This window comes from Lepisosteus oculatus, chromosome 9 (genome assembly GCF_040954835.1).
Source record: "Lepisosteus oculatus isolate fLepOcu1 chromosome 9, fLepOcu1.hap2, whole genome shotgun sequence".
NCBI lineage: Eukaryota > Metazoa > Chordata > Actinopteri > Semionotiformes > Lepisosteidae > Lepisosteus > Lepisosteus oculatus.
Window position 1 is genome coordinate 15707974 of NC_090704.1, and position 23675 is coordinate 15731648.

The following is a 23675-nucleotide window of genomic DNA, read 5'->3' on the forward strand; positions in this document are numbered from 1 at the left end:
CTTTTGGACAAATCCAAAATAAAAAGGGTGTCAATGGATTTCATTGTCAAAGCCATGAACACAATAATACAAATAAAACATTCCTTTCTTTATATTTATCATGTTTTAATGTTAATTTATTAAACACATTTTGTTCTCTTTTGTGCTATACTACTGTACATTTTAACATTTTCACATTTTACTCACCTAATAAAATAGATTCAATAGATAAAACCAGAAACAGAATTCTTGCACTTCAATACATTCCTTAACTCTAAAGCCTGTTCTTTTTCATGGGATGCTCTGCTCATCAAAACATTTCCTTTCCTCAGCTCTGAGGTAATGAATAAATCACATCAGGAAAGTATTATAAGGCTCAGACAGACCTGAAATGAGAGTATTGTTTTATCTCTGCATTCAGTCCATGCTTTGTGGAAAAAAGGATTGAATATCAAGACTGAACTCAATAAAGATGTGCATACCTGTATCAGGTGCCCAGCCTAGTAAGAAAACAGATGAACTTGAACCTGAGCAGCAAGTCTCATTGCCAGCAATGATTTTTCCATTTTGTGCTGGAAGATCTTACAATATCCCCTTCAGGGATGTCTAAAGCTGGACTCATTTAATTACTTCTGGGAGGCACACTATTACACACAGTACAGCCAAGCAGTTCTTTAAATTGGAAGGAAATAAGAGTTTCTGGATGCACAGAGCCCTTCCAGGAACAGATCTGTGTTCTATCCCAGATTACGGATATATACCATTAAATCTTGTGGTGCATAAGTATGTGGTATGTGTGCCCGTGTGAATGCATGACTGTGTGTATACAGTATCTGTTGATCAAGGTCACAAGCACTCTACTCCTAAGCAACTTCTCTATGTCAAATCCAACCTCAGCCATTCTAAGCCCTGGGCTCCAAAGGCCCCAAGGTAATAAAGACAGAGTCCCCAAATATGAATATGAAAATTAAGAGGTATGAGACTGAGGGCACTGAGAACGCCTTTCAGTCTGACACACAAGAGATTATGCAAATCCATTGGTTCTTTCATGGCAGAAAGACTCCAGCACTTAGCTCGGATCTAACCAGATTCCCCAGAGCATACCCTAGTACTTCCATGCAGTGTTCCTATCTTTGTCTCTCCTGTCAAAATGCTTAGCCATGGGGAAAGCATAGGACCATGTTATTTACAAAAAAACAACAACTCAGTATTGGTTAGGTGCTAGTATATTTGGATAACCTCTAATGAAATAACCATGTTTTTTTATTAATTTGTATTATTTTATTAAAGGTGTTTGCATCTGCCTTATACCTTATTTTTAGCCAGAGCATACCATCTAGGAGGGCATCTAGGAGACAGTGCCCTGTTTGCCTTGTGAACAAACATTTTGGTTATTTGTAAAAAAAAACATTTCTGTAGACAACAATCTGTGAAATATAAAATGCAGCATCTCTCTAAAAAAGTACAACCTTGTACTCCAAAGGGTTGGAGAGTGTGATTTCCAGGTGGCAATTCCTAAAAAAATAAAAAAGTGACCTAATAATATGATACACTGTCTGTGACTTCACCCTGACGAGAAGAGGGGACTTAATCATTTTTAAAGGTTTTCAGGCAAGGCAATGGCCTGGAAAATTGTGGTAGAACTGACATCACTTTTAAGGTAGGTTTTTTTCAGGTATGTCTCAGAGGGAGCACACACCATATGTAGCAAACCTCCACTACAGCCAGATATCTTTCAGCTCCACAGTCCAATCACCCATAACGTTAGCGTATGACTTAGAACCCATTTTCTGATATTTGCAAAGACAGGGACAAAGAGATTGCACTTCAGGTCTATGAGAAATGGATACACATTTGGCTATTTTGTGTACTTCTTATTCACTTCTCAGCTGTTTATAGCCCATGGTGAATGGCATGCAAAATGGCCTAGAGTGTTTTCTTTTATCTTTCTGTCATGAAATAAATGCATTTGGAAGAACTTTTGCAGATAAAGGCACATCCACACACAAATCATTAATTTTTGGTTTAAAACTGAAGTAGTTTTGTCTACACAAAAGGGCAAGTTTGAAAAATTAGAACATTTCTTTGTTAAAGTCTATTTGTGACATGATGGTAATTGTAAGCACCATCAAACCTCACGCGTGTTTCTGCCTGGCTTCTTTGACAACACATTCGTTGTTGATGTCAGACTTCTTTGGCCCAGATCTACTTATTCCTCTGATCTAGGTTTCTCAATATATTTCCATATCCCCCATAGGATAGCCATAGTCTTTGTATTTCAAGCGTCTCATTAATTAATTAAAATGAATTTTGGTGGTTGGGATATTAATAATACACTTACCTTATTGCAGGCTGATAATAAACACTCTTTTGCAGAGCAACTTCTGCAGAACGTACTCAAACAAAAGTAAGAGTTGCATTGTAATCTTGGCAAGATTTGCACATTACCATGTCAATTTTTTTAAAAACACTGAACTTTTTAAAAAAAATAAACCTTAACTAGGACAGCATGGTGGTGCGGTGGTTGGCATTACTGCCTCTCAACTCTGGGGTCCTGGGTTCAGTTCTCAACCTAGGGCTCTATTAGCTTGGAGTTTGTATGTTCTCCCCATGTTCATATGGGTTTCTTCTAGGTTCTCTGGTTTCGTCACTCTGACAGATCCTCCTTAACAGGTAGATTAAGAGTGGAACCACCTTGATGTAATGATACCTTTCCAACCTGTTGTTAGTTCGAATTTAGCATGTCTAGTTCTCCCTTTAAACAAATAGTAACAATGGAAATCTCACTTGGTCGAACCCATTTGGCCAGTCCGCCAAATACTATCTTCTTTCTTAAAAATTGGCTTGCACTGCTACAATCGAGACTATTAATCAGAAAACGTAGACATACTGTAACCTAACCTGTACAGTATGTTTTAAATCCTTTCCACAGTGTCACAGTTGATCTCACCCTGAAATGTCAAGTTTTACTGTCAGGGACACTTGTGAGAGTCTGAGTAGATAACCCTCTTCTACTCTGCCTGTCTTTTGTAGGAATTGGTGTCTACTCGTTTAGTCAATTCCTTAATTTCCTGATGAGAATGCAGCATTTGGAATGTCTCATGATCGCCCTCCAGCTCCATCCTCTTTTCCCAAATCAAATTTGGCTGCCCTGTTACACACCCACAGTCCAAAGACATTCTGGTAGGTTAATTCACTTCTGGGAAAACTGGTCCTGGTGTGAGTGTGTGTGTGTGTGTCTGCCCTGCGTGGACTGGTGTCCTGTCCATTGTGCACCTCGACTTGCACATATTGATTGCCAAGATACTGTAAGCTCCATCTCCCACACTAGCTCCTGGGAGTCCACGTGAATTGAAGTGAAGAGGTTAGAAAATGAATGAATGGATGTTCATAACCAAAATTACTAATCATATTATTTTTGACAAGACATATGAATAAGGATACTACAGCATATAAAACGTAATGGTATTTTGTGTATTGAAATGGTACAGAAATGTATTCATTCTAACAAATTGAACTGTTGTGAACATTATAGAATGTCCATGTAATCATCTAAAAAGTTTGTTATATTCAGTCATATTCAGTCTTTAGTTATATTCATATTTAATTTTCACATATATTCAGTCAAGTAGCCAAAGGCTGATGTTTTTCGCTCTGTAGGACTCATCGGTGTGGCAAAGCTGTATCTTGACTGGTGACACTGGCTTATGGTCATTATGAGAATCACTCTTCAAAGAAAGAAGAAAGCAGAAAAATCACTATGATCCATGAGAAAAACACAAATTAACTTGATGGTCATAATACATACATAGTATAATGTACTGTATGTATCTGGCATGTACAGTACTGTATGTAAAATACATGTACAACAATTCTATTTTGCGTGTGAAACTCTAAACATCTATGATGAACCATCCATTAAGTCTTCATACCTTCATACCTCAGCTTTATAGCCACAGTTAAAATTCTAGATTACATTTATAGATTAAAATTCTAGAATTCTAGATTAAAATTCAAGATTAAATGATTAACACAGGCGAGCCCAACATATAACAGGATCTCCATCTCCATCTCCTTCAATACTCCAACAGCCACGGAATGGTGCAGCAGTTTGGACCATGGCGATAATCACAGTGATTCACGTGGCTGTGGCTGACAGAGCAATATCAACTATAAAAACTTGCTGCTGTTCTTGAATTGAGAGACTGAATGCCGAGCCGAGAGCTAAAGCACAGCAATTGGAGATCAACTGGCCAATCAAATAGTCAAGGAATGATCCTGCATTTTTGCAAAGTCTTTAGTCAGATCACACAATTAAAATGTGACATTTTTTCTTAATTCAAGTGGTGTTAAATATGAATATCAGCGTTTCTCCACAAAGTTAAGAGACCGTAACACAGTTGTAAAGTAGTTTCTAGACCTATAGGTTTATGGATGACAAATATTGAAGACAACTTGCCTTTCTAAATCAAAGCTCAAAAGTGCACAAAGAATGTAATTCACATTCATCTGTTGCAGTAGTGGAACACAAATTTGTAACTGTCTCTCAGAAAGCAGCTCTAATACTCATATGAGCAATCATTTCTACCCCCAAAAACTCCCTGTATGCTCCCCTCTGACACATTGTGTCAGGACAGTGAATTTATACTGTACATAACAGGATATATACTGTACCTGCATAACCCGGGAAGACATTCTGGGTGATTTCTGGAGCATAACCTACAGTATATATCTGAGATGGATACTTTGATAAAAAAGGAGCAAGGTAGCAACAGACACCAACTGAAAAAGTAATAGGTTTATTCCATGCTGAAAAGAGAATAAAGAAAACAGAACTTTTCAGCCGCGGAGCCTTCTTCAGGTGTGAGAAAGACAGGGCAGCAAGCAAAGGTAAGGTAGCAAGAGAACAAAAGCTGGGAGAGAGGAGGAGCAAGGGATGGGAGCAGGGGACAGAAAAAGAGGTCAATCAGGAGGTGTGAAGTCAGGATAGGTGAAGAGAGGTGTGAAATGAAACCTACAATGAATAGAAAGAATTTAGAAGAAAAATAGTCTGTTGTTAAGAGAAGGGGGAAGGTGTGATGCTAGCTGCAGAATAATTTTGGTTTCTGTAGTCTTTCTGATGTATGAGTTTGGAAAACCGTCTTTGAGAAACACAGACGGAGAGATTATAGTGGTCATGGCTGTCAGAGGTGAAATGAGAAACAATGGGCTTGGAGAGATCTTTAATCTTCACAGCCCTAACAGGTTCTCTGAAGTGGTCTCTGAGTCTCCTTTCTGTTTCTGCAATGCAGTCTGATCCATTTTTTGTTATTCCTGAAGAAAGATAAAAAAGATCTGAACTAAAATGACTGCAAAAAATATGACAAGCTAAAAAAATAAACTTTTAAGATTTAAGATTCAATAAAATTGAAAGCAGCTTCAGAGAATTTCTCTGCAAAACTGCCAAATAAAAAAAATAGTCGAGGTTTACTAACATAAAAACAGTGTAAGCATACTGTAGCCAATTTTTTATTGTATTCAGAGGACATAGTGCATTTTTTCATTTTTTTAACCTCTGGGCTTGGACTTTAAAAACTGACATTAATGAAATTAAGTGTTGTTTACACTTTGAGTTACAGTAGGTTGTCGGCATGCTAACCCTAATCAGAATCAATAAGACAATTTATTTTAAAACCCCTCAAGAGAAGGAATCTAATTACCATACAATCATATCTAACGCAGAAGAGAATGATTTGAAACTCATTACAAAAAGACTTCTCTTTACTAATTGAATAGCAGCAATAATAGAATGGGCTGGAAGCCCAAGTGACAGATTGGTTTTCAGAACCAATACCTAATATGCTTGTTTGTTTTGTGCAAACAAAATTGTAGGTATTTTAAAATATTATTATTTTACATAGTGATAGTTGAGAAAGGAAAAGCTGAAATCACTGTGAATTACTGTACATATTCCACTCTCTCAATAAGAGGAACTTCTCTTCAACAAACTTAATATGGTTCCTGCGGTGAGAAGTAGCATGGTAACAAATAAGGATTGAAAAATTGCTTCAGATTGTGGACTGGCTGGAAACTTAAAAATACATTGAATGATTGCTCACTATTTTTGATGAGCAATTCAAGATGCTAATGAAATATAACTCACCTCATAATTTTAGAATAATCAAACAACTTTGATTATTATATCAAGGCCAACCTTTACTAGAGTGAACAGTTCTAAAACTTTTGGTTCTGTTATACATGATTCTCACAAGTTTGTGAAAACATTTTTAATTTTCAGCGTTTTCTTTTTCACTTTTCACTATGTAGCACAAAAACTTTAAATTGGAGATTTCTACTGTCTTAAACATTTAGAATGTTGACGGGGCATGATGGCATGTAATATATAAGGATGGCACTGTGAAAAATCCTTAGGTTCTACCAAAGAATTAGTTTTTAGCTTCAATTTTAGCTTCAATGCAAAACAATATGACACAGGAAAAGAAGGATGCCAGTTGCTAAGTGTGCCTCTAGCAAATTCAGCCCACTGGCAATTGAAAAAAGAAAGCATTGACACATTAGGAAACCATTGAGCACAAGGCTGTGTAGGTGCTTGTTTATGTCTCCTTTCCAAGCAGATGAGGATGGGAGTGGGGTTATTTTCTAGACTAGCATTCCAAATACTGATTCCAATACCGTGTGGCAAAAGGCAGCTGTTGTTTGTGGAGGTGTTGGGCTGTCAGCACAAGTTTTGCGAATGGGGTGTGTAATGTAAGTGTTTGTTAAAGGATGGGTGTATGGAAGGGTGGCCCTGTTGAAAGTTCTGTTTTCTTGATGTATATTATAAAATTAGCTTTCTGTTACATAGTTTCATAATGATTTCCAAGACCAACTCGAAATGCTCCAGAAATTCAAGCAGCAGAGTTCTTATGTGAAGTTAAAAAAACCTGTAAAACCCAAACATACACATTCTTCCCCCTTTGGATTAAGTACACTTAAAAAAAAATGTAATATTGTTATATACAGTATTGTATGTGCAATGCAGGGTTCCCAGGGTCAAACATCCATACTGGAAAACAAAACCTGTTTAAAATATTGCTATCCATAAGCTTGTGCTTAAGAAAACTGCCTTTAAAGAAACTTTTCCAAGTAGCATAAATATTAGTATTGGTATTAGTATTAGTATAAAGTTAGTAAAATAGCCCAAAGTGGGATGCAAACTATTTGGAAGATTACCTTTCATACAAAAAATTAAATAACAGATGGGCTAGAAAATCCATTTCCAATTCTGTCCGGTTAGGATCAATAGCATTTTTGTCTCCTTGAAAACACTTTGGCACTCTGGACGAGGGGTAGTCAATAATTCAAATTGTTTTCATCTCTGGCATCAGAAAGTAAAAGCTTATAAAACTGAGTCATCATAAATCACATGGAGAAAATGATTTTGTCTTCGCCAAGGTTCTATTGGATTCAAATCCCTGTATAATTTGGAAATGCGGTTTAGAGGATTGAAGATAATTCAGCCACCAGCTTCAGCTAAAGAATGTGTGATTACGATCAGCAGAACAACTCAGAAAACAAAACAAATTTTTTCCAACAAAATTGGAAAGAGGAGGAGACAGTTCGTTTGAAAAAAGGGTCACAATAACCTGAGAAACTAACTGGTTCTCTCTCTGATCAATGTAGTTATTAAAACAGAAGAATTTAAGAAAGGTCATAAATGACAGGAGGCCATTCAACCAATCTTGCTTATTCAACTTCTAATCACCTTTGGTTCAAGGATCTCATCCAAAGTTTTGCACATTCTGTACAGGCTAGGACTGCAGTGCCATCTTACACTACTGTTACACTCAAATCTGTAAGCACCTCACCCAAGAGAAGCAGACACTGTGGAAATACGGAAAGCAAGAAATCTTATGTTTATGTCTTTCGCTTCAGTCTGGCATGAGAGATGGCTCATACAAAATGAAGCAACTGTAAAAATGTAACAGGTGCCGTCTGCATTCTGTGCTACTTGACCATAAATATTAGGCAAACTGACTGTGGCAGAAAACAGTGAAGCCCATTCGCAAAGGACTTTTGTATCTGGTGTGTGGAGCAAGACCAAGAAACTCTTGGACTCTGCAGGAAATTTCAAATGTATCCTCATGGATGTCAGGGGAAAATTAGGGTAAAACATTGCTTTTATTATAATTGGTTCAACTAGTGTTCTTATAATATGGTCATGAACTCAACTCAACTCAACTTTATTTGTCATTATACAGTACTTACATGGGTGCACTGTATAGTGAAAAGTGTTTCTCATTAGTCTCTCAGTATATAAATAGAACAGAAGACAAGACAATAGACAGTAATACAATAACAATAACAAAGTGTAAACAACAGTATGGTGCCAGTGCAAAATCATCAAAAACTGTGCAAATCCGCAGACAGAGAAAAGTATACAAACAGGACAAAAACAGTGCAAAAGTAATTTGGGGAACAGTGTAAAAATAATACGGTGATTAATAAATAGTAGAACTTGTACAGTTTTAAGTACAATTTCAGCTTGCATTCAGTAGTTGTGTATGTAGTGGTGTTGGAGTACAGTCATTTAATACAGTACATTTAGTACAGTCATAATCAATATAATTACTTGTTTTTACTGCTACTCCCTCACATTAAGAGAGTTCCAAAAATGCCAAATATAAATAAAACACCAGTTTATCACAGGGACACCCTCACCAATGCTGGTCCCTACTTAATTGTAATGAAGTACCTCACTCAAGGTACAACAACAGTGTCTGCAGCAAGGACTTCAATTCACAAAACTATCAGTTATAAGTCCAAAAGTGTACACACTACTCTAAGCCATTCCCTATTATTCCCTATTCCCTATTATGCCCAATTAACACTACATAATAGCAAAACCTTCCATTGGCACATACAATGTTCTAATAACTGAGGACAGTAAACTGTATTTCCCAACCAACAAAAAGCTTTGACAAAGAGATTTAATGATACTTGGCTATACAAACACAACAATATCAGAATATAGCAGCAGCAAATCCCAGTAAAGTCTGAAACAAAATGTAGATTGCGTCCTCAGCATACATGCAAATCTTGTATTCATCATGTTATACAACACAAAGAGAGAGACGTGGATGAGATGATCAGTTGCTCCTTGTGGGGATGTGCTCGCAGAGGGGAGAAAAAAAGTGTGTGTATAAGGGGGGTGACATTTTAAATTCAGTAATGAATTCAGCTACATATGCCAAACCAGCAGCTTGGATTTCAGCCCAGTGATACTGTATGTGATTTGATAAGTAGAAAACAAACAGTCTTACACGATTCAAACAAATGTTCACCAGTCACTTCCATTTTAAAAACCTCACATTTCTATCATGCTCATTTTATGCCCATTTAAAAAATGTAGAATTATTATCTTTTCTCTCCCCATGAAATCACAAACTCAACACCACATACCTAAGAGTGGACTCATGCATTCAACCCACCTTCAGCCCAATGTCAAAGCCTTTCATAATCTGATAGACTGTGATCTCCATAGTACCTCACATAAGTGTTAACACCAATTTGAGGATTGTTGCATCACTTAGTGATGTTGTTTCAGACATGATGAAATGCTGCTGCACAGTTAGGCAAAGACAACCATGGTTTTGCCATTTTCCATGGATTTGCATTGAAAGAACAGGACATCATAACCTGTGGAGATCTGATTTGCTGTACAACAGTGCTCCTGGTCTGCAACCAAAGGTGTAAAACCCACAGAGGAGCAAAGATACCATAGGGAGCAGGTAGATGCTAGTAAGGAATCACTATCACTCTTCTCACTGAGTCCAGTGGCTTTCTGGATTCTGAGAATTAAAAAGAAGACTCAGCTGATGTATTAAGGAGTCTCAAGTTTCAATGCATGTGCAATTAAAAAGGAAACACAGACAAATCGCATTTTAATGGAAATTAATTTTAATTAAGCACAATATTTTTCTTCTATAAATGTGCAAGGAGCTCTGGTGTCATTTTCAGGTGCTGAAAAGTAAACACGAGATACTGTGTAGCACCATATTAAGCCCTGAGCTACGCTTGTCATCTTCTAACATAATATCTAACATAATATCAGACATAAATCCTGTTTGCATTAGATGTAATCCTCATTGCTTAGAGGAAGATTTTCAAAAGGGAGTGAGGTGGAGGTAGTGGGAGGGGTGCTCACTGGCAATTAAATGAAGGCTCATTAACAGATGCTAAAACTAATGCCATATGTGTAATAAGCATATCAAAGATGAGCACAGCTCAAGAGAACATTTTTGGCTATTTATTGCTATAAAAAGCAAAGGTCTTACTATATAAAAGTATATAGTGTATATGTACTATAAAACATCTATAGCTAATGTGACAAAAACTCTGGGAAAAGTTTATTTTTTAACTTTTCAAGTTAAAAATATCTTCAGCTAGATATCCATATTTTTTAATTTTACAGTTAACGAAGAAGATTCTTCATTTAGACAGAACGTACTGTAAATCCCTTTCTTACAGCAAAGATACTGCAGTATCATCTTTTGCAGAAAGGGGAGCTGATTACTTAAGGGTATTTTAGAAATGCATTTTTTTTGGAATGCAAAGTGGTAATTGCATAAAATAAGCTTAGGCTTTCAAAAACACAATTCAGAAACAGCTTATTTTCTTTACACTCATTCACTGACTTCAGCTTTTTGGCTTTGAACTGTCTGGAGCTCCCCAGACATTGAGAAAGGCCACAAGAAAGGCTAAACTAAACTATTCACAGATATCTTTAATATGCTTCCTGTTACAGTATGTGTTGCCTGTTGTATAGCTTATTGATATACATGAATGCATACAGTTATACACTGTAATACAGTACATTTATACATACAATAATCCGTTCATGACATTGCTTTTATTTTCTTAACCATTTAACAGCTTTTGCCAGCAATGAGACTGTATTAGCTTCCTCCCTAATCCTCAGCCTTGTAGGGAGTGTCAAAGTACTGACTTGCACATGACAGATTTCACAAAGCCCTTTTAATGCGGTGCTTATGTGTCACGCTTCACAAGAGAATAAACCCTGCTCACCTGACTACCAATGAGCATAAATTCACAACAAACAAATGGTTTTAATTGTTGTACATAGTCTCCAAAGCCATAAGAAACCACAGAAGAAATAAGATAAAACTGTAGTAAATGTCAAAAACATATACAGGTAACTGACAATAATAAACTTGCACAAGTGATAACAAATTACATACCAGAGGTCAAATGTTCCCTTGTTTTCTAAAGTTGATAAAATTAATTAACCTAGGTTTCTAGCATCTTTTGAGCTCACAGTAAAGTTTCATATTTTGAGATAAATAAAATCATTAGGCATTGGAGTTCAAATAAATCTTAAGAAAATAGAATCAGGAAAATTGCTGAACTGCTTTTGGAGCACTGCTTGGACAGCATCACAGTGTGGTACAATTCTAACACCATGGTATAATTGTTGGTTGTGTCCTACCTACAGTGTGTCTTTGGTCTTCTGGTAAAAACTGCTTAGTGATTCAATTCCATATTGGCTGTCTCTTAGAGCTACAGTCACTCTTCCTGTATGCCCTGATTTAGAGCTAATAATTTATTCAGTGTCACTGTTGTTTCTGCATTCATCATCAGTTAGCTCTGAGCATTGCTCACAGATGAATGCAAAAGAGTTACTGCTCTGTCTCCACCTAGGCAATTAGTAGCAGCCTGATGCTCAGCAGTTTCATATACACCACTAAAGCCCTGAACAGATCTGAGCAAAGAATGGAGGATCAGGGAGGATGAAGGAAAATTACACTTGTTACCAGTGTAATTTTTAATTAAAAGTACTTCAAAATGCTGTCACAGATTTTGCATGCTGGAGTGAAATTTCTCAGCATACCTGTTATGTTTATACAGTGGTCCACAAATTAATTTCTCAATAGCTTCAGCTGACTTTCCTCTCTACACAAAAACTCCCATTGCACTCAGCACTGAGAGCAATTTAACACTGAACAGGGGCTCTTTAAAGACAGCAGAATAAATTATTATATTAACAGATATAATGTAGTTATTTCTGTTAATCTCCCTCCGGATGGCCTGACAAGAGGACCGTGGTTAGCTTCAGGGCAGATTTACAGAAGGCTGTGAGCCAATAAAAACAGTGTCCTGGACTTTTAGTGTGGCAATTAGAGCTATACATGACTGTACTGACACACCTTCTGCTGCACAGAGTGTAGTGACAATAGATTAGAAAAGAATCACACACATAAAAATACATATTTTTCCATCCATTTTCGAATAATCATCATCTCAGCTGGTGACAAATAAGCAACTCCAGCAATAATATACTGTCTTAAATGTATATATGTTAAGATTATTATTTATGGTACAGTATATACAGTACAGTATGCAATAGTGCTCTTCAAATAATGAAACTGAGTTCCCTGTAGACGTATCTGTAGAGTTTTTAATTTTAACTTTATGTAGACCATATTATTTATTAAATTCAATAATTATGTTACAACTAGGGACTGAGAATACCTCTTCAATTATTGCTTTTTGCTCATGCTCAATGGATTGCGACTACTGGAACATCTAAGTTATTAGGATGCATGTGCAGACTGATGGATCGCTGTGCACGAGTAAAGAAATCATGGCAACACAATTCATTTACACCAACGGGAATCCAATAACATTTGTCAACAAGAACCAGGAAGATAAGAAAATTAACTCAGAATCGGAGATAACCATCTAAAACATCAGCGAACGGCTCGCTCAGGTTCTTATTTTTACAATGATGAGGACAACCTGAATGAACAAAAACATCCACTTATGAATAATGAATCTACAGACATATGACTTATTTCTTAAAGATTGTACAAAGAAAATAATACTTCAAATACTGAAGTGTCTCATTTTCTCTTGTTCATGACCTTCATCATAAAATATCAATCAAAAAACAAAACTGAAAATCCTATTCTGAATGTAAGTTCTGTGCTTGTCTTTGATTTAATCAAAATGCAAGGTATACTTCCTTTTGAAGGAAAAGATTAACACAAAGTAATGAAAGGAAATTAATTAATTAACAAGAAAACATGGTTGTGAGTCTCTTCAAATATACTGTACAGTACTGCATATGCAACAGTTCTTTTGACATGTTTATTGTTTTTACAAATAACAATATACATTTTAAGTTCTAATGTGTCAATGCACCTAAAGTAGATAAGCACTTCAAAACATAATGTGACATACTTATTTATTAATGTATTTTTCTTGGATTTTATACTGTATAAAATTTTCTTTCTCTTGTAGTCTCAATGTTATACACGGCTGGCCTGGGTATATGGGTAACTAAAGGCTGAATGTTAAGTTAGCTGGGAAGATACTTAGAAGGATTCTGGCAGCAAGCTAATGGCAAGTAATCAATCCTTTCACTGTCAAAACCTCATGGGACAAGACAGCTCCCAGGCAATGAATATACAGTAGAAATTAACAGATATCTAGAAGACAAGGAATTTCTTATCACAATGTTAAGATGCTACAATCACTATGTGTGGCTTGGATATGTGAATTAATACAATTCTACAAGGAACTCTTGCCATAGCAGATACCTTTTGCACAGGAATAAAACCTATTTTCTGATTTATATCTAGACTGATTAGGATAGGGGGAGGAAGTCAGAGGTTGAAATAGTGCCCCCAGTTGACAGAAAAATGCATCTTCTGTAATTTAATAATAGATAAAAGAAAAAAACACTCAAGAGATGTGCTTTCATTTTTGTAAAATTTGACCCCGTCTTCCCTTACTTTAGTTGAACAGTATAGCAGTGAACCCAATAGTTTCACCACTAGAAATGTACTGAACTCAATTATTTTAAAAAAATGCCATGCTAGTGATGTCTAAGATTCTCCTAGAGTTCACAGAAGTACAGTACAATTCCTGACAAAGATCTGCCCTGCCAGTGTTCCACACACTTTTGCTCTTCAGCACTTTAGATATTTTGATTTCTTACTGGATCGGTATTGTGCATTACTGACATTACATACTGCATTAGATTATCTGACACCTGCTTTCTCACAGAAAAAAAGCAAAAGCTTTAGGCACACCCCTACTACAGTGAATGTAACGTCTCTTGCAGGAAAATTGTTCAAAGCACACCACTCTCAGATGCTGTGCCTTTCATGAAGACATTAATTGCAGAACAACAAAACAGCTGTTTTCAGCTGCAAAAAGATAGCTAGGAAATATCTAGGAAGCATAATCATAGCATGTTGGCGGCAACAGGTTCATGAATATTATATTCAAATTATTGGATTGGATCTTTAATGACTCAGTTCACTGAAGCAACATGGGCTCATAATTAACAGGGGAACATTAACAAAGGGGTGGTAGATACTTGTGCTGATTTTCCATGACCTGCCAACAGTGAAGAAAGACACTACTGCATACCATCTTTTGTGGCTTTAATAATTCATAATCTTGGTCAAATGAACGTGCACTCTTGCTCTCACTGGAGTCTCTCTGGATCATAAAATGCAGTTGACCAATACTAAAGAGATGGTTATTTTACAGATGAGACAGTATGGATTACCACTTATGTGATAAATATGACTACAGGAAGAGAGACATATAATTAACAAAGGCTGACTGAGAAAAATCAACGACAAAAAACGAAGACAACTCATTATTTAGTCAGCATCTAAGATGGAAAAGTGGATGAAATGATAAATTTTGTGCTTAGTGTTCTGTTACATCCAAAGGACCTATTTTATATACAGTATGGAGTGCCTTATGTGTTCTGAGGTTTGGTAGGCTAACTTATACAGCATGTACTGTATAGATAGTTTTCCAACTTTATTTTTGGCTCAACAGAAGATAACTCACGGTTGAGTAAGCTGTTTTTTCACTTAGATCATTGAAGGAACAGATTCGCACTCCTTGCTCAGCTGATGAGGCATTTGTCACCTTTACAGTACTAATTGAAAAGACATTAACTCAGAAGTCATAACAGGGCACGCAACCTTTTTAACACATATAGCACTTGCCTTGGACAGAAGATCCTGCACCGCTCATCTAGGGCAAAAAATCATCCTTCCCTGAAAATTCCGTTTAAAAAATAACAGCATGGTATAGGAATAAGAAGGCCAGGTGAGCAGAGTGAAATGTGGCTAAAAATAATCAAAGATTTCAAGGTCATTTTTTAATATGAAACAGATCTGTTTTCAATGTGCATATAGTGAGCTGACTAATGCTGCAGAGAATATCATGTACTTAAAGAAAGAGACTAAAGAGGATTATAAAGCATTTATGGTATCAGTAAAGAAAGATTAGTACTGCATACTGTACAGTATGAACTGGTGGTAGATTTCAGGAGGAAAAAGGTCAAACCTACTCCTGTCTAAATCCATGGGAGTGGCGTGGAGATGGTGGACTCGTACAAGTACCTGGGAGTGCACATCGACGATAGACTGGAATGGTCTAAGAACATCGAGGCCATCTATAAGAAGGGACAGAGCCGACTTTACTTCTTGAGGAGGCCCAGGTCCTTCAATGTGTGTAGTAAGATGCTACACATGTTCTATCAGTCGGTGGTAGCGGGTGCCATTTTCTACGTAGTGGTGTGCTGGGGCTCTGGGATTAGAGCAGTGGATTCTAAAAGGCTGAACAAGCTCATCAGGAGAGCAAGCTCTGTCATTGGGTCTGACCTGGACCCATTGGAGGTAGTGGCTGAGAGGAGAATGATGTCCAAACTAGAGGACATGGACAACTTCTCCCATCCCCTCTATGACAGGCTTGCAGGAATGAAGAGCACTAGCAATAGACTGATTCATCCACGGTGCGACAGGGAGCGCTACAGGAGGTCATTCTTGCCTTCTGCCATAAGACTGTACAACGCATCCACCTTGCGTCTTGGTAGAGGCAACATTGACAGTGACCTGTTTCTGGACTAAACGCATCTACACATCTACTGCTACAGTACATCTGTTCTCTTTCTTTTTCTTTTTCTTTTTCCAGTTTACAACCATTTTTTGTGCAATATATGCCAGGGACCTGTGCCATTCATTTATATTTATATCTATATTTACATCTATATTTATATTCATATGTGTGATACGATTTTTCTGTGTACTGTTCTGTTCTAGTTTGTTCTTGTGTGTCCGGACTGTGAGTAACTCTTGTATTGTATTGTATTGTATTGTATGTATTGTACTATTATTATATAATTCGTTACACTGTGGCTGTGTTGTGTGTGTTAAGCTGCTGTTGCACTGCAATTTCCCTCATGGGATCAATAAAGTATCTATCTAAGACATGTACTGCATATATGTATATACTGCATGCACCCAAAGAACCTGAAATACACCACGTTGCTTAAATATGACAAAAACTGGAAGACAGATGGAAGGTGACAGGCAAAGGAAAATTAAGATACTGTATTAAGTGTTTAATATCAATAATACATAAGACCTGAAATGAAAACAAATGATCACAATGCTAGTTAAAAAAGAAAGAAATACTGTTAAAAATACCTTCACATCTTTTGTGTCACATAAACTGTACATCACTTCATTGACAGCTGCTCATCCTGGCACTTGGCAGTTTCATAGCATAAATCAAAATAACCTAATCAGAAAAGATGTTCAAAAAAAAAAGTCTAGAGACTGTGAAGGTCATGGAGTGTCTTGGACATTCCCACAATGGAATTCTGCTCATGGGTATTCTGTCCTTTGTGAATTGTGAGATTCTTACAAAATTGTTGTACAATTTATAAAGTAACTGTAGAAAAAGCAACTGTAGAAATGTTATCTAATATTTACAGAAAACTTCTGAGAAATAAATACTTTAGAAAAGCAATTAGAAGTTCTTTCAGTTTCCTTTATAAACAGTGACACAGTCTTGTGATGTGACTACAGTATATACAGTACTATTTACTTAAGGGCCTCATAGCAGAATTGGATGTGGGGGAGGGAAACTGCAGAAAACCCTGTTGATTTTTCAATTACAGAGACTGACAATTAAAAGCACTGCACAGATAATCTCCAATGATTTGACAAGGTAAATAAATAATATTTATATCAAGCCTTTAGATGTGCTTATTATTTCCTTTGCAAATAACCACTAAATAAACCAAAAATGTACAGGAAAATCAAGCATTTCATTACCATGTATTCAAGCTTCCGTTAGAACAGTCATCTATTAAAAAACACAAAAATAGTGGACCTTTCCTCGCTTTCACAATTCTTGATGAAATGAATAACTGCCAATTACTGAAAAGTAACCGGAGTGGGAATTCATAGCAGAAAGTATCACAGCAAACCACTGAAACAGCTTGAGCCATAGAAAAGGTAAGTCTTGGTTGAATATGGTCTAGAAGATTATATTTTCAAAAGATCAGAAATTAATTTGAGAGATTTAGGACCTACTGTATACACAAGATTATCATTCATGACCATAATATCTGCACCAAAGTTTTATGGATGGCACCTTTCTACAGTATAGTGTCCCTGTCACTATACTGGGGCATTAGGACCCACACAGACCGCAGAGTGAGCGCCCCCTGCTGGCCCGACAAACACCTCTTCTAGCAGCAACCTTAGGTTTTCCCAGGAGGTCTCACATCCAGGTACTGACCAGACTCACACCTGCTTAGCTCCGACTAAACCTGCAGGGTGAATGTTCCTCTTCAAAACCACAGCAATCATAGAATTACATACCAGCTGGAAACACACATCCTCTTGGGAAATGGACTCATATATAAATACTAACAAAGACTGCTTTTTATCAATTATATTATTTGATCAAACTATTTTTAACACTGCCTTTTAGGCAATTTGCCCATTTATAATAATTCTCCTACAGTATATAACTCCTAATAAATGATTTACAAGCACCGAATAAGGCTTTGTAAGTTAATTATTACTATTATTCCCATGTGTACTGTATTTTCATAAAGAATTTTGTCTCCCATTCTGAATTCTGGTCATTACCAAACTGGTTTACAAAGCTTTCCCTAGTGTTTATAAATTGCATATTTGTAGCTCAACACTTACCACTAAGTGGGTAACAACTGCCTAATAGATGTTTCTCAACATGTTATTGTTTTAATATATTGCATTTTCATCACTGGTTGTTCCTTGCTGAGATTTGCTGTGGTTTTACATTGCTGTGCAGATCCCTTTGGAGCTGAATGCACCATATTGCATCAGCAATGAAAAATGCATAGGTTTAAATACTGTGCTACATAAATTATATATGCTTCATACTTTGATTAAAAACCTAAAGAAACTGCAGACATTAGTGCCTATATCCACAGATTCATGATTCATGATTTTTTTTTATCAAAGCCTACTTCCCTTGTCTCACACACTCACACATACAAAAGATCCTAGCAGAGATCCCATCATTGGCAGTCTTTGTCGTCTGATCTTTATCCTCATTGCTAGAAATATATTTCAGGATGTGCCAAGCTAAGCCGATGACTGCTTTGTCCTCAGACTATTAATCAGGAGCTTAAAACGATAACAGATTTCATCACATGTATGGGACAGAGAGCTAAGCAGGTGAAAGATACTGATGACAGCTTTTGGTTGTATGCTTCTATTGGTTCATCTCCAGATAGCACAGAGGCATGGTAGACAAGACCTACAGCCTGATTGAAGTGACAGTCTCTCACAGCTATGATATATGGGCACCAATCACTAATCCTCTCATTTGCACTTAAAAAGAGAGTCTAGAAAAAGTCTGCTTTGGAACCATATTGTTCTAAATACAGCCACTGAAAAGAGAAATTGCTTCCCAGATAAAGTTATTAGAGGCACGGGTATCAGAATTGCTTCTTACTCAGTGGCTGATATTGAAATGTATTCTCTTGAAGTGCAAAGGACTAAGAATTGCACCTTTAAAACTTACACCTTACTGTTAATAACAATTATTCCATATTAATTCAATCTAAAATCTATATATACAGCTTTCAATTTGTAAATAGTGTGAAAGCAATTCACTTTAAATGTGCAGGATATACAACAATTGAAATAACAATTTGGTGTTTGATAGATTATCAAAGGAAAATCACCTACAGTAGGAAAGGGGCTAGTGTTATAAAAACCAAGAGAAGGTGTGTGTCACCAAATGATTCATGAGTTCAGTAATGCACTCTGCCAGAACCTTGGACTGAGGCCTCTCCAAAACACCACTATTGTACAGTGTCACGCCCTCTGCAGCCAGAGGGCGATCCTTCTCTGTCCTGTCTCTTGTTTCTGGTGCTTTGCTGTCCTTCCAGTGTTTCTCTCTCTCTGGGGCTATATATTTCTGGGTCTTTCATTTGCCATGGCTCAGCACTGACGTTTGGATGTCCTGAGACCCGCCTAGCACCAGGTCGCCTCACGTCCGCTACCTGAGGGCATAGGTTTCTATACGTCATTTTCTGAACAGCTGAGCCCGGGCTAACTCCCCGTCTCACAGCTACGCATAGTGTCTTTTTCGCTCTCCTGCCTCTCCACGGTTCGTCCTTTCCGACATCCGTGACATACAGTTGTAGCGGCGAGGCTTATTAATAAGGCAGAATTAAGTGTTTCTGAGCTTTCCCAAATTAGGCCTCATTTCTCTGTTCATCTCTGTGGTGCAGCCACAGAGAAACCATGCAGGCTGATTTAATGTTCCTTTGACAAAAGACAGCTCCCAAAGGGGGATGCACTTAGCTAAGCCTGGCTATCATGATCAATGGTCATCCATTGGCGCCTATTTGTCTAGGGAGTGCCAGATGGACATCTGGACTGCATTCCTAAGTGTCAGGAGTAAGTGACTCATATCTCACCTTGATCAACCAATCAGGGACTGGTAAGGCTGAGTAACCCACGTGGGACTCTGATGCCCATGGAACTTTCAACCAATCAATGAGCTGAAGTTCCTCCAGGTAAAAACAGAGAGCCTGTGAGATTCAGTGAGATTCAACAGGATTCAGGAAGAGATTCAGTAAGATTCTGGAGAGGATTCTGTGGACTGTTCTAAAGGGAATTCAAAGGAGAATTCCAGGGCAGGATGGCCCAGGAGCAGAAGGCTCCCAAGGGCAGGACATTCTCGGAGCGCGCCTCTTGACCATCCTGAGACTCAGCCCGGACAACCACGGAACGGCCAGTGTGTCCGAGTGTCAGAACTTTCCTTTGTTCTAAGAGTCTAGAGTGGAGGTTGTCAGAGAGTAACCAGCAGCAGGCCTCGTGAACAGGTCAGAACTGTGGACAGCTGAATCACTATTCAGAACTAGCTCTTCATCAGGAACGAACCGGTCCTCTTCCTGACTTGCTGGGACCCACAGTCATCTTTTCTCCTGTGCACAAACTTTGCTAGTCAAAGCCAACAGTGAGCATCAGCAGCTCACCGTCGCAAGCCGCACAGCACAGCCTGGCACCGAGCCAGAGAGCGCGGATTGGACAGCAACAGCCTGCAACTGTTTCTTTGTGCCCGCAGGAGATCTGAATCCCCAGAGATTGGATGAGTATTCAACTTCACTGCATTACAGCTCGAGAATTCAATTGTTATCCAAACCAGTTGATATCAATTTAATTCCTAAGAGTTATGTACTTGTTTTGAGTATCTAATGTAGAAGTTGTAACCAAGTTCACTTTACGAAATGGTCTTAATGAATGATATACTGAACGTATGTCCTCTTGATATGTGTAACTCTTTGTAACTGATTGAATATATACCTTTTGTATTCTGATAACCCTCTCGATAAGATCTGTTAGGTTTATATGCATATTCTATGTATTAATAAATGTATCCTCGTGTATTAGTACCTGTGTGTGTGCGTCGTTTGAGTTATGTCGCATGGTTGGACTCTAAAGCCATCAAAAGAATCAACTTTGTGATTTACTGCTACAATTAATAATTGTCTCAGTAAATGCCCAAACCCTACAGAACTGGTGCCTTCAGAGAGCCACTATGATTACATATTTGGCGTCTGTAACGGACACGGACTGGAATCCGTGTCCGATCTTGTAGAAGACCCTATGCGATGCGGTAAGAGCTGGAGAAAACAGGAGGCGTGGTAAAAAGGAACACACAAGGGTTTAATGGTGCACAAAATAATAGTGACCGTCCTTGAGACAGTGTACGGGGAAGACAAAACGGCATCCAAATCCAAACGGGTCCAAGGGCAGGTCAAAGCACGGTCCGAAAGTCCATAAACTGGAAATCCATCCTGGAACGCGACAAAGTTAAAATCCCCGGAAGGGGGGAACACACAGGCAAACAAAACATGGAGGTCCAAGGGTGACGGGGCAAGATCCTCCAGACCCCGGGCTCAGGAAACGGGAGGTGTCGGGGATGAGGCCTATGCCCTCAGGAGACGGACGTAGGGTTTCCTGGTGCTAGACGGGCCTCGCGACATCTTTCCCTAATGATGAGCACCGAGGACTGGAGGAGCTGGTCTTTAAATAATAACACTAAAAGGGTACACCTGGAGAGCTAAATGACATGAACAATAATGAGAGCAGTGGAGCGCCCTCTAGGGAGGGATGTCTGGCGTGACAGCGTCCCTGAGCCGGGTTTTTCCGACACAGTATATAAACTCTAGCTCAGTAACATCATAGCACATGTTTTTCAGGATTCTTTTGGAACTTCAGACCCACTTGTAGGAGACAGTGACTATAATTTGGTAAATAAATTAATATACAGCACCCTGCCATATGAGCATTATAGAATTTCCCACAACAATTTCATTTTACGTACTCAAAATATCAGTCCTTTAAGTGATAACACACTCTGCTTGATGCACAAGCCTAGACTACTAGAATTTTCAAATTGGCCCATCCTGGGCTTGCTGGCATGTCAAATGTGTGTATTATTTATCTGATATACTGTACCGATCCACCTAGTTTTTGTATGGCATTACTATATGTCATATTTCAGAATATAGACATTGTTACATTTTTACTACTATACTGTAAAGGTTCTTAAACAATATGTTGTGCCCCCCTGGCACTGGACTGTCCACTGACCTCGACCCTTTCAACCTCACCAGGCTAGCTCTTTCCATTTCTTCTCCTTTAAAATAGAGAGAAAGGCTCCATTTTCCCTCTTTGTCCCTGTTTCTGTCTTGTAGATGCTCTACATCTCTATCTCTCTCTGAGGCTTTTCAATTTTCTCCTTCCTGTGATTAGTGCACACCTCTGCAAATAATAGGGCAATAAGCCTGTGTCTTTCCACACTTACCAAACTGGGAGACACTGGAGTCATCCACAATATTATCATTCTAATGTATCAATCCACAGACTACACTTTGCAGAAATGGAGAATGTCACCATTAATTGGCCACAAGTATTACATGATTGAGAAAAAAATCTTACGTTTCTTGTCCTATGCTTTTGCAAGGTAATGAAAAACTTAGGGTGTATCTCACATTTTCCTCACCCCTTGCAACTGATTCCATCCACCAACTCCATAACACTTTGAGCTATGTGCTTGGAATTCTTTGTTGAGAAGACCCAAGCTGGAATGTGGAAGAGGGATAATAGGTTCTGAGGGTGTTGCCTGGTCCTCTGGAGAGAATCCCAGAAGGCTGACCAATGCTGCAGCCCTGCTTCCATGTCAGAGCGCAGTAAACCTAATGAAAACCACAGCCTGTGAACTTGCAGGCAACTGAAAATTCACTGCCTCCCCCTCCAGTCCTACACATACCCTCAGCCACAGTGTATTTAGAACTTTCATCTTTTCCCCACTACAAAAGCAAAAGTGGTTACATTTCAGAAGTCTGGGAGATTGACCTCATTAACTGGTTGTGAAGATGTTTTCTTTTCTTTCACATTAGCTTTTACTCTCTTTAAAATGTTACTAGAATTCAAAGGGGCACTTCTTCAACAATTGTATGATATGAATGGCATTATCTCCATTCATCATCATTTAACACAGCTTTCTGGCCTGACCTTGCTAACTGGTATCCGCAGACATTCTACAGTAATTTTCATTAAAACAAAGTGCGTTTTCAAAAACAAAAGCAATAACACTTCTGCTTACGCATCACCATAAGGCAAAGAACATTGTTTTCAAAGCTATCACGAACAAAATGAAAATATAGTAAGTGAAAAATAAGACTGCATTCCTTTCTTGAGAAACAGAATACATTGATATTTTTCTTACAAAAATACTGTTTTGTACAAAATTTGAATTCTAAAACTATATGAATATAAATAAGTCCATATGAAGGCAAAATCAAGCTTCCATCATTTCAATATGCTATGCAGTTTTTATTTTTTCTGTTTTTGAGAATGTTACTTATAAAAAGTGTCTCAACAAAAACTAAAAAAAAGATGCTTCTAATAAACTTTCTTTCAGACAAACATGGCTAAAATGATCTTTGAGGCTCCAGTTGACTTTAAAGAAGGTTTGAAAAAAAATCCATCATTGAATTCGATAATTTTTTAAATTTTCATCTGCAATCTAAACTGGCTGGGGAGAATCAGACAACTGCCAAAGGAAAGTTCATCCATCTTTCTGCTTTCTACAATTTATTTCCCCTTCCAGCTGAAACTAGTGGCATATAGTATAAAGCAAGTTTTGTTTGAAAACTCCCAATATCTCACCAATAACTATCCAGAAATTCAGCGAGGGAAGAAACATTATGCGAATAACCATTTTCAAGACCCACACCACTGAGAGCCAAACATGAGGCACAGTTCAGGAACAGTTCAGACCAGGCCCAAGAACATATC

General features: G+C 37.8%; 1 protein-coding gene across 1 annotated transcript in view; it reads right to left on the reverse strand.

The window, feature by feature from the left end:
• Nucleotides 1-23675, reverse strand: part of pik3r3b (phosphoinositide-3-kinase, regulatory subunit 3b (gamma)) — a 161963-nt gene that overhangs the window by 122296 nt on the left and 15992 nt on the right. The window lies entirely within an intron of this gene.